Source organism: Salvelinus namaycush, chromosome 13 (genome assembly GCF_016432855.1).
Source record: "Salvelinus namaycush isolate Seneca chromosome 13, SaNama_1.0, whole genome shotgun sequence".
Taxonomy (NCBI): domain Eukaryota; kingdom Metazoa; phylum Chordata; class Actinopteri; order Salmoniformes; family Salmonidae; genus Salvelinus; species Salvelinus namaycush.
Window position 1 is genome coordinate 20596985 of NC_052319.1, and position 14448 is coordinate 20611432.

Below are 14448 nucleotides of genomic sequence, written 5' to 3' on the forward strand. Positions count from 1 at the left end.
CCTGCCTGGTGTTGTTCATTACTATGTGCTTCTGAGCAGAAGCAGTGGTTAAGGAGAGGAGACTTGTATCATGAGTTTGGAGAGTGATGTGTCCATGTTTGCAGGTTGTGTGTGTGTGTGTGTGTGTGTGTGTGTGTGTGTGTGTGTGTGTGTGTGTGTGTGTGTGTGTGTGTGTGTGTGTGTGTGTGTGTGTGTGTGTGTGTGTGTGTGTGTGTGTGTGTGTGTGTGTGTGTGTGTGTGTCACAGGAGGTGGGCCCGTGGTAATGACTGGAGCGGAATCAGTGGAATGGCACCAAATACATCAAATCAAGTTTTATTTGTCACATGCGCTGAACACAACAGAAGTGGACCTTACAGTGAAATGCTTACTTACAAGCCCTTAACCAACAATGCAGTTTTAAGAAAATACCTAAAAAAAGCAAGAAATAAAAATTAGAAATAATTAAAGAGCAGCAGTCAATAGCAATAGCGGGGCTATATACAGGGGGTACCGGTACAGAGTCAATTTGCGGGGGTACCGGTGTCGAGGTAATTGAGGTAATATGTACATGTAGGTAGAGTTAAAGGGACAATGCATAGATAATAACAGAGTAGCAGTAGCGTAGAAGGGGGGGGGGGGCAATGCAAATAGCCTGGGTAGCCATTTGATTAGCTGTTCAGGAGTCTTATGGCTTGGGGGTAGAAGCTGTTTAGAAGCCTCTTGGACCTAGACTTGGCACTCCGGTACCGCTTGCCGTGCAGTAGCAGAGAGAATAGTCTATGACTAGGCTGGCTGGAGTCTGACCATTTTTAGGGCCTTCCTCTGACACTGCCTGGTATAGAGGTCCTGGATGGCAGGAAGCTTGGCCCCAGTGATGTACGGGGCCGTACGCACTACCCTCTGTAGTGCCTTACGGTTGGAGGCCGAGCAGTTGCCATACCAGGCAGTGATGCAACCCGTCAGGATGCTCTCGATGGTGCAGATGTAAAACCTTTTGAGGATCTGAGGACCCATAGCCAAATATTTTCAGTCTCCTGAGGGGAATAGGTTTTGTCGTGTCCTCTTCATGACTGTCTTGGTGTGATTGCACCACTACAGCTCTGTCGATGAGAATGGGGGTGTGCTCGGTCCTCTTTTTCCTGTAGTCCAAAATCATCTCCTTTGTTTTGATCACGTTGAGGGAGAGGTTGTTGTCCTTGCACCACACGGTCAGGTCTCTGACCTCCTCCCTATAGGCTGTCTCATCGTTGTCGGTGATCAGGCCTACCACTGTTGTGTCATCAGCAAACTTAACGATGGTGTTGGAGTCGTGCATGGCATGGTTGAGGATCAGCATGGCAGATGTGTTGTTACCTACCCTTACCACCTGGGGGTGGCCCGTCAGGAAGTCCAGGATCCAGCTGCAGAGGGAGGTGTTTAATCCCAGGGTCCTTAACTTATTGATGAGCTTTGAGGGTACTATGGTGTTGAACTCTGAGCTGTTCTCAATGAATAGCATTCTCACATAGGTGTTCCTTTTGTCCTGGTGTGAAAGGGCAGTGTGGAGTGCAATAGAGATTGCATCATCTGTGGATCTGTTGGTGTGGTATGCAAATTGGAGTCGGTCTAGGGTTTCTGGGATAATGATGTTGATGTGAGCCATGACCAGCCTTTCAAAGCATTTCTTGGCTACAGACGTGAGTGTTACGAATCGGTAGTCATTTAGGCAGGTTACCTTAGTGTTATTGGGCACAGGCACTATGGTGGTCTGCTTAAAACATGTTGGTATTACAGAATCGGACAGGGAGAGGTTGAAAATGTCAGTGAAGATACTTGCCAGTCGGTCAGCGCATGCTCGGAGTACACGTCCTGGTAATCTGTCTGGCCCTGCTGCCTTGTGAATGTTGACCTGTTTAAAGGTCTTACTCACATCGGCTGCGGAGAGCGTGATCACACAGTCATCCGGATCATGGTTTGCAGGTGTGTGATGCCATTCCATTTGCTCCGTTCCGGCCATTATTATGAGCCGTTCTCCCCTCAGCAGCCTCCTGTGGTGTGTATGCATCCCATTCAGGAGTGGAACTATCCCAGCCCCCCCCCCCCCCCCCCCCCCGGTTAAATCCAGTGACGCTCTCTATTGGCTTCAGACTGGACTAGAGCAATTGCCTTGCCTCAGACGTGACAAGGCTTTTCCATTCAAAAACCCAGTGGAGTGCAATGAACCTCACTGAACAGGTGCAACCAAGCTCACCTAACACTGAACTGCTGAGAAGGCCTCAGAGTTGTACCCAGAATAAAAATTGGCCAATTCACCCAATCTGAATAGTGATCTATGAACAAAATGTGTTCTGAAGTTAGCAGAGGGACTATACTTTTATATTTATTAGAAGTGCCATTATCAACAAAGATTAAGTACATCTTTCTCAACACATGTATGAGAATTGAAGTGTTGATATTTCAATGAGGCAGTGATTATGCACAGACGAGGTATTACCATTTTTCAGTTGCAGACAGTGGATGTGCTTCAACAGAAAAATGACTTTCAAAGATATACAGTACTAGTCTGGTTAAGTGTGCCTTGAATTCAAAATAAATCACAGACCAGCAAAGCACCCCCCACCAGCAAAGCACCCCCACACAATCATACCTCCTCCTCCATGCTTCACGGTGGGAACCACACATGCGGAGATCATCAGTTCACCTACTCTACATCTCACAAAGACACAGTGGTTGGAACCAAATATCTCAAATTTGGACTATTCAGACTAAAGGACATATTTCCAACGGTCTAATGTCCATTGCTCGTATTTCTTTGCCCAAGCAAGTCTTCTTCTTATTGTTGTCCTTCAGTAGTGGTTTCTTTGCAGTAATTTGACCATGAAGGCCTGATTCACGCAGTCTCCTGTGTCTGTTACTGGAACTCTGTGAAGCATTTATTTGGGCTGCAATCTGAGGTGCAGTTTACTCTGATGAACTTATCCTCTGCAGCAGAGGTAACTCTGGGTCTTCCATTCCTGTGGCGGTCCTCATGAGAGCCAGGATCATCATAGCACATGATGGTTTTTGCGACTGCACTTGAAGAAACTTTCAAAGTTCTTGAAATGTTCTGCATTGACTGACCTTCATGTCTTAAAGTAATGGTGGACTGTCATTTCTATTTGCTTATTTGAGCTGTTCTTGCCATTATATGGACTTGGTCTTTTACCAAATAGGGCTAACTTCTGTATACCTTACCTTACTTTGTCACAACACAACTGATTGTCTCAAACGCATTAAGGAAAGACATTTCACAAATTTCACAAATTAACTTTTAACAAGGCACACCTGTTAATTGAAATGCACTCCAGGTGACTACCTAATGAAGCTGGTTGAAAGAATGCCAAGAGTGTGCAAAGCTGTCAAGGCAAAGGGTGGCTACTTTGAAGAATATATATTTTTTGCTTTATGGGCCTCTTAGACACTTTTTTGGTTACTATATGATTCCATATGTGTTATTTCATAGTTTTGATGTCTTCACTAGTATTCTACAATGGAGAAAATAGTAAAAGTAGAGAAAAACCCTTGAATGAGTAGGTGTTCTAAAATTTTGAATGGTACTGTATGTTTCTTTTATTCACAAGTATTTCTTATTATTGTGTATATTTATATTAAATTGCAGAGCTGTGACAATTTATTGTCTGCTTTAAAGCTATTGATGTTATTGTTTGTGTTTATTGCTCAGTTCTGCAAATTAAATATCCTAACCATCATAACCTTTGTCAGCAAGGAAACTGTTAGATGATTCTGATCGAACCCTAGCAGTGTCTAAGAGGCCCATAAAGCAGTTTGGCCTTCAAATTGAGGAGGAATAAAAAAATGTGTCTTTCTTTTTATCAGATGTAAATTTTGTCTTTACCCTTCATCATATCTAACCACATACTATAATGAAGTACGATGCTACTTATTTACAATCACTTTCAAAATGTAGCCTAAGTCTCAGTTGTTGTAAAGGAGAGATGGAAGGAACCCACTACAGTTCAGTGAAATAGCTTTGGGATGAAAGTCAACGTTAAAAGGAAAGTAAATCTCATTTTCTGGAATCAGCCAAATTGCTTTGAGTGAGACTGACAGCCTACATGCTGCTTCCCAAACAGTTGACCCTCCGGATCACCTAGTCCAGATTAGCTGTGCTTTCTGCATTAATTTGTTGCTACTGGGGCCAGTGGGTAGTGGTGATTGCTTGGTTGTTGCTCATCATATTTAATTTAAACCTCAACCACTGGGTTTGATTCCAGGCAAGTGGAGGCTGATAGATGGATCACCCACACCGTCTAAACACCTAACCTAACCTCACCTAACACACATACAGGCACACAAACATAACTTCTAAACACAGGCCCTCAGATATCCGTTTAGCACAGCAAAAAACAGTAACACACAGCACCAGGATTTGAATGGATCAACCTGGTGTCACACACACTGCTTTCATTAACTCCATTCACAACTGTCCTTGGCAATCATCAGGATGCATCAGTGATTGTGCAAAAAATATGCAATTGTTAACATTTTGGGGGAATTGCCATTTGTTGTGACTAAGCTCGTCAAATCATCTGATAGCTACATCGACAACTATAATTATTTTGCTGCTCATTCTGAAACTTTGAGTTTCGAGTCTCAACATTCTGTTTTAATACTTCAACTGTACATTCTCATAATGGCGTTTGTCATGCAGCAGCAGGAATCAAATAGCAGTTAGTGTCCATTTCACATGACAGTGATAACAAGCCAGCAGTGGGCTAAACTAAACTATAGATAACCCATCAGTATGCAGGGCACTCTTGGGCAAACCTGTCATTGATGGTAATACACATGCACGCGCACACCAACACACACACTCACAGTCCCCTACTGTGGGGGGGGGCAATAGATCCAGGTCGGCCGCCTGTTAGATCTCAATCTCTCTTAATTGACACAGGCTGTCGGTTGAGAACAAGCCTAACCACTACAAATACAGCATTTCATTGATTAACCCAAGGCAGACCAAAGGCTGCCGCTACAGGAAGGAAGTGTTGTTTAATCAGCGTTCAATAACTTTGATTCGCTAATGGAGCAGAGAAAATGGAAAGCAGTTTTCACATACACTACCGGTCAAAAGTTTTAGAACAACTACTCATTCATGGGTTTTTCTTCATTTTCTACATTGTATAAAAATATTGAAGATATCAAAACTATGAAATAACACTTATGGAATCACGTAGTAACCAAAAAAGTGTTAAACATATCAAATATATTTTATATTTGTGATTCTTCAAATAGCCACCCTTTGACCCTTTGACAGCTATGCACACTCTTGGCATTCTCTCAACCAGCTTCACCTGGAATGCTTTTCAAACAGTCCTGAATGAATTCCAACACATACTGAGCACTTGTTGGCTGCTATTCCTTCACTCTGCGGTTAGACTTATCCCAAACCATCTCAATTTGGTTGAGGTCAAGGGATTGTGGAGGCCAGATCATCTAATGCAGCATTCCATCACTCTCCTTCTTGGTAAAATAGCCCTTACACAGCCTGTGTTTTGGGTCATTGTCCTGTTGGAAAAAAAATTATATCCCATCTGGTTTGGGCTTAATGGGACTGGCGTATCGCTGCAGAATGCTGTGGTAGCCATGCTGGTTAAATGTGCCTTGAATTTAAAATAAATCACAGACAGTGTCACCAGCAAAGCACCCCCACACCATAACACCACCTCCTCCATGCTTTACGGTGGGAAATACACATGCGGAGATCATCCGTTCACCTACACCGTGTCTCACAAAGACACGGCGGTTGGAACCAAATATATCAAATTTGGACTCATCAGACCAAAGGACAAATTTCCACCGGTCTAATGTCCATTGCTCATGTTTCTTGGCCCAAGCAAGTCACTTCTTCTTATTGGTGTCTTCAAATCAAATTTATTTGTCACATACACATGGTTAGCAGATGTTAATGCGAGTGTAGCGAAATTCTTGTACTTCTAGTTCCGACCATGCAGTAATATCTAACAAGTAATATAACCTAACAATTTCACAACAACTACCTTATACACACAAGTGTAAAGGAATGAATACGAATATGTACATACAAATATTTGAATGAGTGATGCCCGAACGGCATTGGCAAGATGCAGTAGATGGTATAGAGTACAGTATATACATATGAGATGAGTAATGTAGGGTATGAAAACATTATATAAAGTGGCATTGTTTAAAGTGGCTAGTGATACATTACATCAAGATGGCAAGATGCAGTAGATGGTATAGAGTACAGTATATACATATGAGATGAGTAATGTAGGGTATGAATACATTATATAAAGTGGCATTGTTTAAAGTGGCTAGTGATACATTACATCAAGATGGCATAGAGTACAGTATATACATATGAGATGAGTAATGTAGGGTATGAAAACATTATATAAAGTGGCATTGTTTAAAGTGGCTAGTGATACATTTAATTACATCAAGATGGCAAGATGCAGTAGATGGTATAGCGTACAGTATATACATATGAGATGAGTAATGTAGGGTATGTAAGCATTATATAAAGTGGCTAGTGATAAATTGATTACATCCATTTTTCCATTATTAAAGTGGCTAGAGTTGAGTCAGTATGTTGGCAGCAGCCACTCAATGTTAATGAAGGCTGCTTAACAGTGTGATGGCCTTGAGATAGAAGCTGTTTTTTAGTCTCCCGGTCCCTGCTTTGATGCAACTGTACTGACCTCGCCTTCTGGATGATAGTGGGGTGAACAGGCAGTGGCTCGGGTGGTTGTTGTCCTTGATGATCTTTTTGACCTTCCTGTGACATCGGGTGATGTAGGTGTCCTGGAGGGCAGGTAGTTTGCACCCGGTGATGCGCTGTGCAGACCTCACTACCCTCTGGAGAGCCTTACGGTTATGGACGGAGCAGTTGCCGTACCAGGCGGTGATACAGCCCGACAGGATGCTCTCGATTGTGCATCTGTAAAAGTTTGTGAGTGTTTTTGGTGACAAGCCTAATTTCTTCAGCCTCATGAGGTTGAAGAGGCGCTTCTGCGCCTTCTTCACAACGCTGTCTGTGTGGGTGGACCATTTCAGTTTGTCCGTGATGTGTACGCCGAGGAACTTAAAATTTTCCACCCTCTCCACTACTGTCCCGTCAATGTAGATAGGGGGCTGCTCCCTCAAGTCAATGATCATCTCCTTTGTTTTGTTGACATTGAGTGTGAGGTTATTTTCCTGACACCACACTCCGAGGGCCCTAACCTCCTCCCTGTAGACCGTCTCGTCGTTGTTGGTAATCAAGCCTACCACCGTAGTGTCGTCTGCAAACTTGATGATTGAGTTGGAGGCGTGCATGGCCACGCAGTCGTGGGTGAACAGGGAGTACAGGAGAGGGCTGAGAACGCACCCTTGTGGGGACCCAGTGTTGAGGATCAGCGGGGTGGAGATGTTGTTACCTACCCTCACCACCTGGGGGCGGTCCATCAGGAAGTCCAGGAGCCAGTTGCACAGGGCGGGGTCCAGACCAAGGGTCTCGAGCTTAATGACGAGTTTGGAGGGTACTATTGAGTTAAATGCTGAGCTGTAATCGATGAACAGCATTTTTACATAGGTGTTCCTCTAGTCCAGATGGTTTAGGGCAGTGTGCAGTGTGATGGCGATTGCGTCGTCTGTGGACCTATTGGAGCGGTAAGCAAATTGGAGTGGGTCTAGGCTGTCTGGTAGGGTGGAGGTGATATGGTCCTTGACTAGTCTCTCAAAGCACTTCATGATGACGGAAGTGAGTGCTACAGGGCGGTAGTCATTTAGCTCAGTTACCTTAGCTTTCTTGGGAACAGGAACAATGGTGGCCCTCTTGAAGCATGTGGGAACAGCAGACTGGGATAAGGATTGATTGAATATGTCTGTAAACACACCAGCCAGCTGGTCTGTGCATGCTCTGAGGACGCGGCCTGGGATGCCGTCTGGGCCTGCAGCCTTGCGAAGGTTAACACGTTTAAATGTTTTACTCACGTTGGCTACACACGAAGGATCTTGACATTTTCCGTATTGACAGACCTTCAGATCTTAAAGTAATGATGGACTGTCATTTCTTTTTGCATATTTGAGCTGTTCTTGCCATAATATGGACTTGGTCTTTTAACAAATAGGGTTATCTTCTGTCACAACACAACTGATTGGCTCCAACATTAAGGAGGAAAGAAATTCCACAAATTAACTTTTGTTTAACACTTTTTTGCTTACTACATGATTCCATGTGTTATTTCATAGTTTTGATGTCTTCACTATTATTCTACAATGTATAAAATAGTAAAAATCAAGAAAAACCCTTGAATAAGTTGGTGTTCTAAAACTTTTGACCGGTAGTGTATATTCATTGTATTTTTGTATAGCAATAATTACATTTTTTACATCAATTATTCAAAAAAATACATACTGAAATAAAACATTTATTGATTTCAATAATTCAATTTTTTATATCTATAATTAAATGTTTTATATTAAAATGTATATGACAAATGACCTTCATGGGTGTGGGATTACATTTGCATGCTCCTACATACAGTTGCTAGTGAAAGTCTACACACGCCTTGCACAGTCTTCACATTTTGCTGCCTTAAAATTAAATAAAAAAACAGATTAAATTGGAAATTGGATCTACACAACTTACCTATTTTTCTAAGTGAAAGAAAAATTATAGAACATTTTCCAAATTAATTTAAAAAAAAACATTATTGAGGATATTACTATATGTCTTCACACCCCAGAGTTAACACTTGGTGGACGCACCTTTGGCAGCTATTATTTTGAATAAGATTATTGTAACCTTGTGCAACTCTAAGGGCAACATATCCATTGTTTTTATCAAATTTACTCAAGCTCAGTAAATTTGGTTGGGAATCATTGATGGACAACAATATTAAATGCTTGTCACTGGTTTTCAAGCAGATTTAGGTCAGGACTGACACTACTAGACCATTCAGGAACACTCAACACCTCTTGGAAAGCTATTCTGTGTGTCTTTGGCATTAGAATGTGTAATTGTTCCATTGAAAAATAAAACTCAATCACAGGGTTAGGTTTTCAGAAGACCATTGCACGTTTTTCTCAAACTTTTTACCTCCCCTTAGTTCCTTTCAAGTTTATTTTTATCCTAACATACTCCCCAGTCTCTGCCGGTAACAAGCATACCCATAACATGATGCTGCCACCACATTACTCATCTTATTCAAAATTCACACTTGTAATGGCTGCCAATGGTGCTTCCACTAAGAAATAACTATGGCAGGGCCACCAGAAAACGTGTGGAGAGGCAGCATTTGCCACAGCACTTTTCTACTCACTTTTGATTTAGTTGAATAAAATATATTGAAGCAAAGCGTTAACTTCTTGTCAATACGGGGGCACTGTTTCCACTTTGGAAAAAATCTACATATTCACAATGTATAACCACGGTTTGCAGCTCTAAATATGCACATTTTCGAACAAAACATAAGTGTATTGTATAACCTGATGTTATAAGACTGTCATCTGATGAAGTTGGTCAAGGTTAGTGATTAATTTTATATCTTTTGCTGGTTTTTGCGAATGCTATCTATGCGGTGAATAAATGCGGTTGTGTGTTTGGCTATTGTGGTAAGCTAATATAATGCTATATTGTGTTTTCGCTGTAAAACACTTAAAAAATCGGAAATATTGGCTGGATTCACAAGATGTTTATCTTTCATTTGCTGTACACCATGTATTTTTCATAAATGTTTTATGATGAGTATTTAGGTATTTCACGTTGCTCTCTGTAATTATTCTGGCTGCTTTGGTGATATTTTTGATGGTAGCTGCAATGTAAAACTATGATTTATACCTCAAATATGCACATTTTCGAATAAAACATTCATTTATTGTATAACATGTTATAAGACTGTCATCTGATGAAGTTGTTTCTTGGTTAGTGACTAATTATATCTCTATTTGGTCGGTTTTGTGATAGCTACCTATGCGGTAGAAAAATGGTGAAAATATGCGGTTGAGTCTTTGGCTATTGTGGTTAGCTAATAGAAATACATATTGTGTTTTCGCTGTAAAACATTTTAAAAATCGGAAATGATGGCTGGATTCACAAGATGTTTATCTTTCATTTGCTGTATTGGACTTGTGATTTCATGATATTTATATGCTATTATTTACTTGTGGCGCTATGCTAGGCTATGCTAGTCAGCTTTTACTGATGAGGATGCTCCCGGATCCGGGATGGGTGTAGAGGTTAAAAATAGGGGCAAAGTGCATGTTTTGACCAATCAGATTCATGGAATACGCTGGTCGCATTGGTCGGTCACAACTATAGAGAATGAGAGCGAGAGCAACCATATAAACTTCCCATTATGGTGTCTGTGAGAGCATGGGCAGCGCCGTAGAAGCAATCTCTATTTTGAAGTAATCCATTTTCTTCTTCACGATTGGCTGATCCCTCCTGCTGACCAGGTTGGACATGACTCCAACAGGGTCATCAGGAGGGATCAGCCAATGAAGTTGGAAATCCCACCCAGTTGACTATATTAAAATGGTGGAAGCCTTCAATGGTGCTGCCCATGCTAAAATGGCCTTTTTGGCCACTAGAGGCCTCTATCATTCTCCATGGGCACAATGTCAAATAAAATGTTATTAGTCACATGCGCCGAATACAACAGGTGTAGACCTTACAGTGAAATGCTTACTTACGAGCCCCTAACCAACAATGCAGTTTAAAAAAATACAGATGAGAATAAGAAATAAATATAACAAGTAATTAAAGAGCAGCAGAAAAATAACAATAGCGAGACTATATACAGGGGGGTACCAATACAGAGTCAATGTGCGGGGGCACCGGTTAGTTGAGGTAATATGCACATGTAGGTAGAGTTAGTGACTATGCATAGATGATAACAACAGAGTAGCAGCGGTGTAAAAGAAGGGGAGAGGGGGGGCAATGCAATAGTCTGGGTAGCTGTTCAGGAGTCTTATGGCTTGGGGGTAGAAGCTGTTTAGAAGCCTCTTGGACCTAGACTTGGCAGTCCAGTACCGCTTGCCGTGCGGTAGCAGAGAGAGCAGTCTATGACTGGGGTGGCTGGAGTCTGACAATTTTTAGGGCCTTCCTCTGACACATCCTGGTATAGAGGTCCTGGATGGCAGGAAGCTTGGCCCCAGTGACGTATTGGAGGCCGAGCAGTTGCCTTACCAGGCAGCGATGCAACCAGTCAGGATGCTCTCGATGGTGCAGCTATAGAACCTTTTGAGGATCTGAGAACCCATGCCAAATCTTTTCAGTCTCCTGAGGGGGAATAGGTTTTGTCATGCCCTCTTCATGACTGTCTTGGTGTGCTTGAACCATGTTAGTTTGTTGGTGATGTGGACATAAAGGAACTTGAAGCTCTCAACCTGCTCCACTGCAGCCCCGTCGATGAGAATGGGGGGGTGCTCGGTCCACCTTTTCCTATAGTCCACAATCATCTCCTTTGTCTTGATCACGTTGAGTGAAAGGTTATTGTCCTGGCACCACGTGGCCAGGTCTCTGACCTCCTCCCTATAGGCTGTCTCATCATTGTCGGTGATCAGACCTACCACTGTTGTGTCATCAGCAAACTTAATGATGGTATTGGAGTCGTTCCTGGCCGTGCAGTCATGAGTGAACAGGGAGTACAGGAGGCTCAGAGTGGCAGATGTGTTGTTACCTACCCTTACCACCTGGGGGCGGCCCGTCAGGAAGTCCAGGATCCAGTTGCAGAGGGAGGTGTTTAGTCCCAGGGTTCTTAGCTTATTGATGAGCTTTGAGGGCACTATGGTGTTGAATGCTGAGCTGTAGTCAATGAATAGCATTCTCACATAGGTGTTCCATTTGTACAGGTGGGAAAGGGCAGTGTGGAGTGCAATAGAGAATGCATCATCTGTGGATCTGTTGGGGCAGTATGTAAATTGGAGTGGGTCTAGGATTTCTGGGATAATGGTGTTGATGTGAGCCATGACCAGTCTTTCAAAGCACTTCATGGCTACAGACGTGAGTGCTACGGGTCGGTAGTCATTTAGGCAGGTTACCTTAGTGTTCTTGGGCACAGGCACTATGGTGGTCTGCTTAAAACATGTTGGTATTATAGACTCGGAAAGGGAGAGATTGAAAATGTCAGTGAAGATACTTGCTAGTTGGTCAGCGCATGCTCGCAGTACACGTCCTGGTAATCCGTCTGGCCCTGCGGCCTTGTGAATGTTGACCTGTTTAATAAAGGTCTTACTCACATCGGCTGCGGAGAGAGTGATCACACAGTCTCCCGAAACAGCTGGTGCTCTCATGCATGTTTCAGTGTTATTTACCTCGAAGCAAGCATAGAAGTAGTTTAGCTCGTCTGGTAGGATCGTGTCACTGTGCAGCTCTCGGCTGAAGGTGAAGGTGCGCTGAAGGTGCGCTCTCCACTTTCCTCTGGTATTTATTTAGCAACCGTGATAACACATCACTCCAGACACAAGCAACAACTCATACATAAATGTAGCCGCCTATACACCTAAACATTAGTGATCTGACATACTGTACTGCATGGAAATGTGACTATTTTTCAGTCTGATCAACTGTAGGCTACTAACAGCAGCTGCATCCGCTCTATCCCTCTGTCCAGGGTAAACGAAGCGGTAAAGCTCTGCATTTATAGCCCATTTGTTTGTGAGAAAATGTGAATGGGATCACATTTGATTTATATTCAAACCTAGACTTTTTAAATCTAAAATTATTAACTGAAATTAATCAATAAACACAATAGCTGACAGACTGAGTTAACTTTTAATTAGGCCAACAGATGCATAGGGCAGGACTACACAAATACAAACCAGCATAAAGCAAGCTCAGCCCTGTGAGTTTCATTTCCCCATCATGTTTCGTTCTCTGTGTCTGTGTATAGGAATCCCCTTAGTTCTTTTTTCACATATAATTCATATGAACAAGTACAAGGTTGCTGCATGCGAACTGATTAGAAAAACTCTGGTCCCATCATAACCCATATTAAACGTTTTTACAACACATTACTCCCGTCATACCATATAAGGTCCAGTTTTGTTACTTGTCAGGTTACCAGATCAGGAAAAATGATGGGCCCCAGAATTCCACCACACCACTCTGGGACCTGTGGTACCACCTCTGAACTATGTGGTGTGAAGACATACAATACGCAAACAAGACATTTTGGTTGATTTATTAGTATTAATTTGTTAACATTTCCACGATTGTTCTTTCACTTTAGAAATATGGAGTAGCTTCTGTACGTCGGTAGGAAAAAAATCGAATGTAATAACTTTGTTTTACATTTAATTTTAAGGCCACAAAATATAAAGACTCTCTCCAACATCCTCTTCAATGACGTTCAAGGCACTAGAAACTGACTGGTTTAAATGTTAATAATGCTAAATATTAGACATTTCTAATATAATTATTGATATCAAACATTTAATTTGATAGAATTTTTTAACAAATGATCAATATAAAAATGTGTTTCTCCATTGAATTCTATGGGGAATTATTGATATAACTTCTTTATTTTAATTTTATATTTTTACCCCTTTTTCTCCCCAGTTTTGTGATAACCAATTGGTAGTTACAGTCTTGTTCCATCACTGCAAGTCCCGTATTGACTCGGGAGAGGCGAAGGTCGAGAGCTGTGCGTCCTCCAAAACACGACCCCACCAAGCCACACTGCGTCTTTGACACACTTCTCGTTTGACTCGGAAGCCAGCCGCACCAATGCGTCGGAGGAAACAATGTACACCTGGCGACCGTGTCAGCGTGCACTGCACCCGCCACTGCACCCGCCACCCGCCACTTGCTAGAGGGACATGATGGGACAAGGACAACCCGGCCGGTCAAACCCAACGTAACCCGGGCGATGCTAGGCCAATTGTGTCTCCCGGTCGCGGCAGGCGGCGACACAGCCTGGGATTGAACCAGGATCTGTAGTGCTCAGCTAGCACTGCGATGCAGTGCCTTAGGCTGGTGCGCCACACGGGAGGACGATTTGACATTTTTGGGATATTTTTTATTTTTTGATCTATAAAAGTAATTAAATGATTGATATAAAACAATTATATGAATATACAGCTTTCCATACTGAGACACACAAGCCCATAACACTAGCAAGCAAATAAAACTAACAGTATATAATAAGCAATTTCCCTTCGGAACAGATGGTGTACAGTATATAATCAGGAACATATGAAAAAGCAAACAATATTACTAAACCTGATGGATACCACAGCGTCAATTTTATTATAGATCACAACAGATTATTCTACATTCAATAAATGTGGGTCCTTTCCAAGAGGAAACTGGGTATGGATTTTTAAATGAAAGCTTTGGAGTTGAGAGTTGGCTGGAGAATAAAACCAATCTCAATCATTCATTCCACACCATGGACTACAGCTGAAGAGCAGACATCTGTCATTCACCTGTAAAGATGATTCACTGGGAAAAAAGTCAA

At 42.3% G+C, this 14448-nt stretch overlaps 1 protein-coding gene across 1 annotated transcript in view; it reads right to left on the reverse strand.

The window, feature by feature from the left end:
• Positions 1–14448, reverse strand: part of lrp1bb (low density lipoprotein receptor-related protein 1Bb) — a 346624-nt gene that overhangs the window by 129177 nt on the left and 202999 nt on the right. The gene's annotated exons all lie outside the window — the stretch shown is intronic.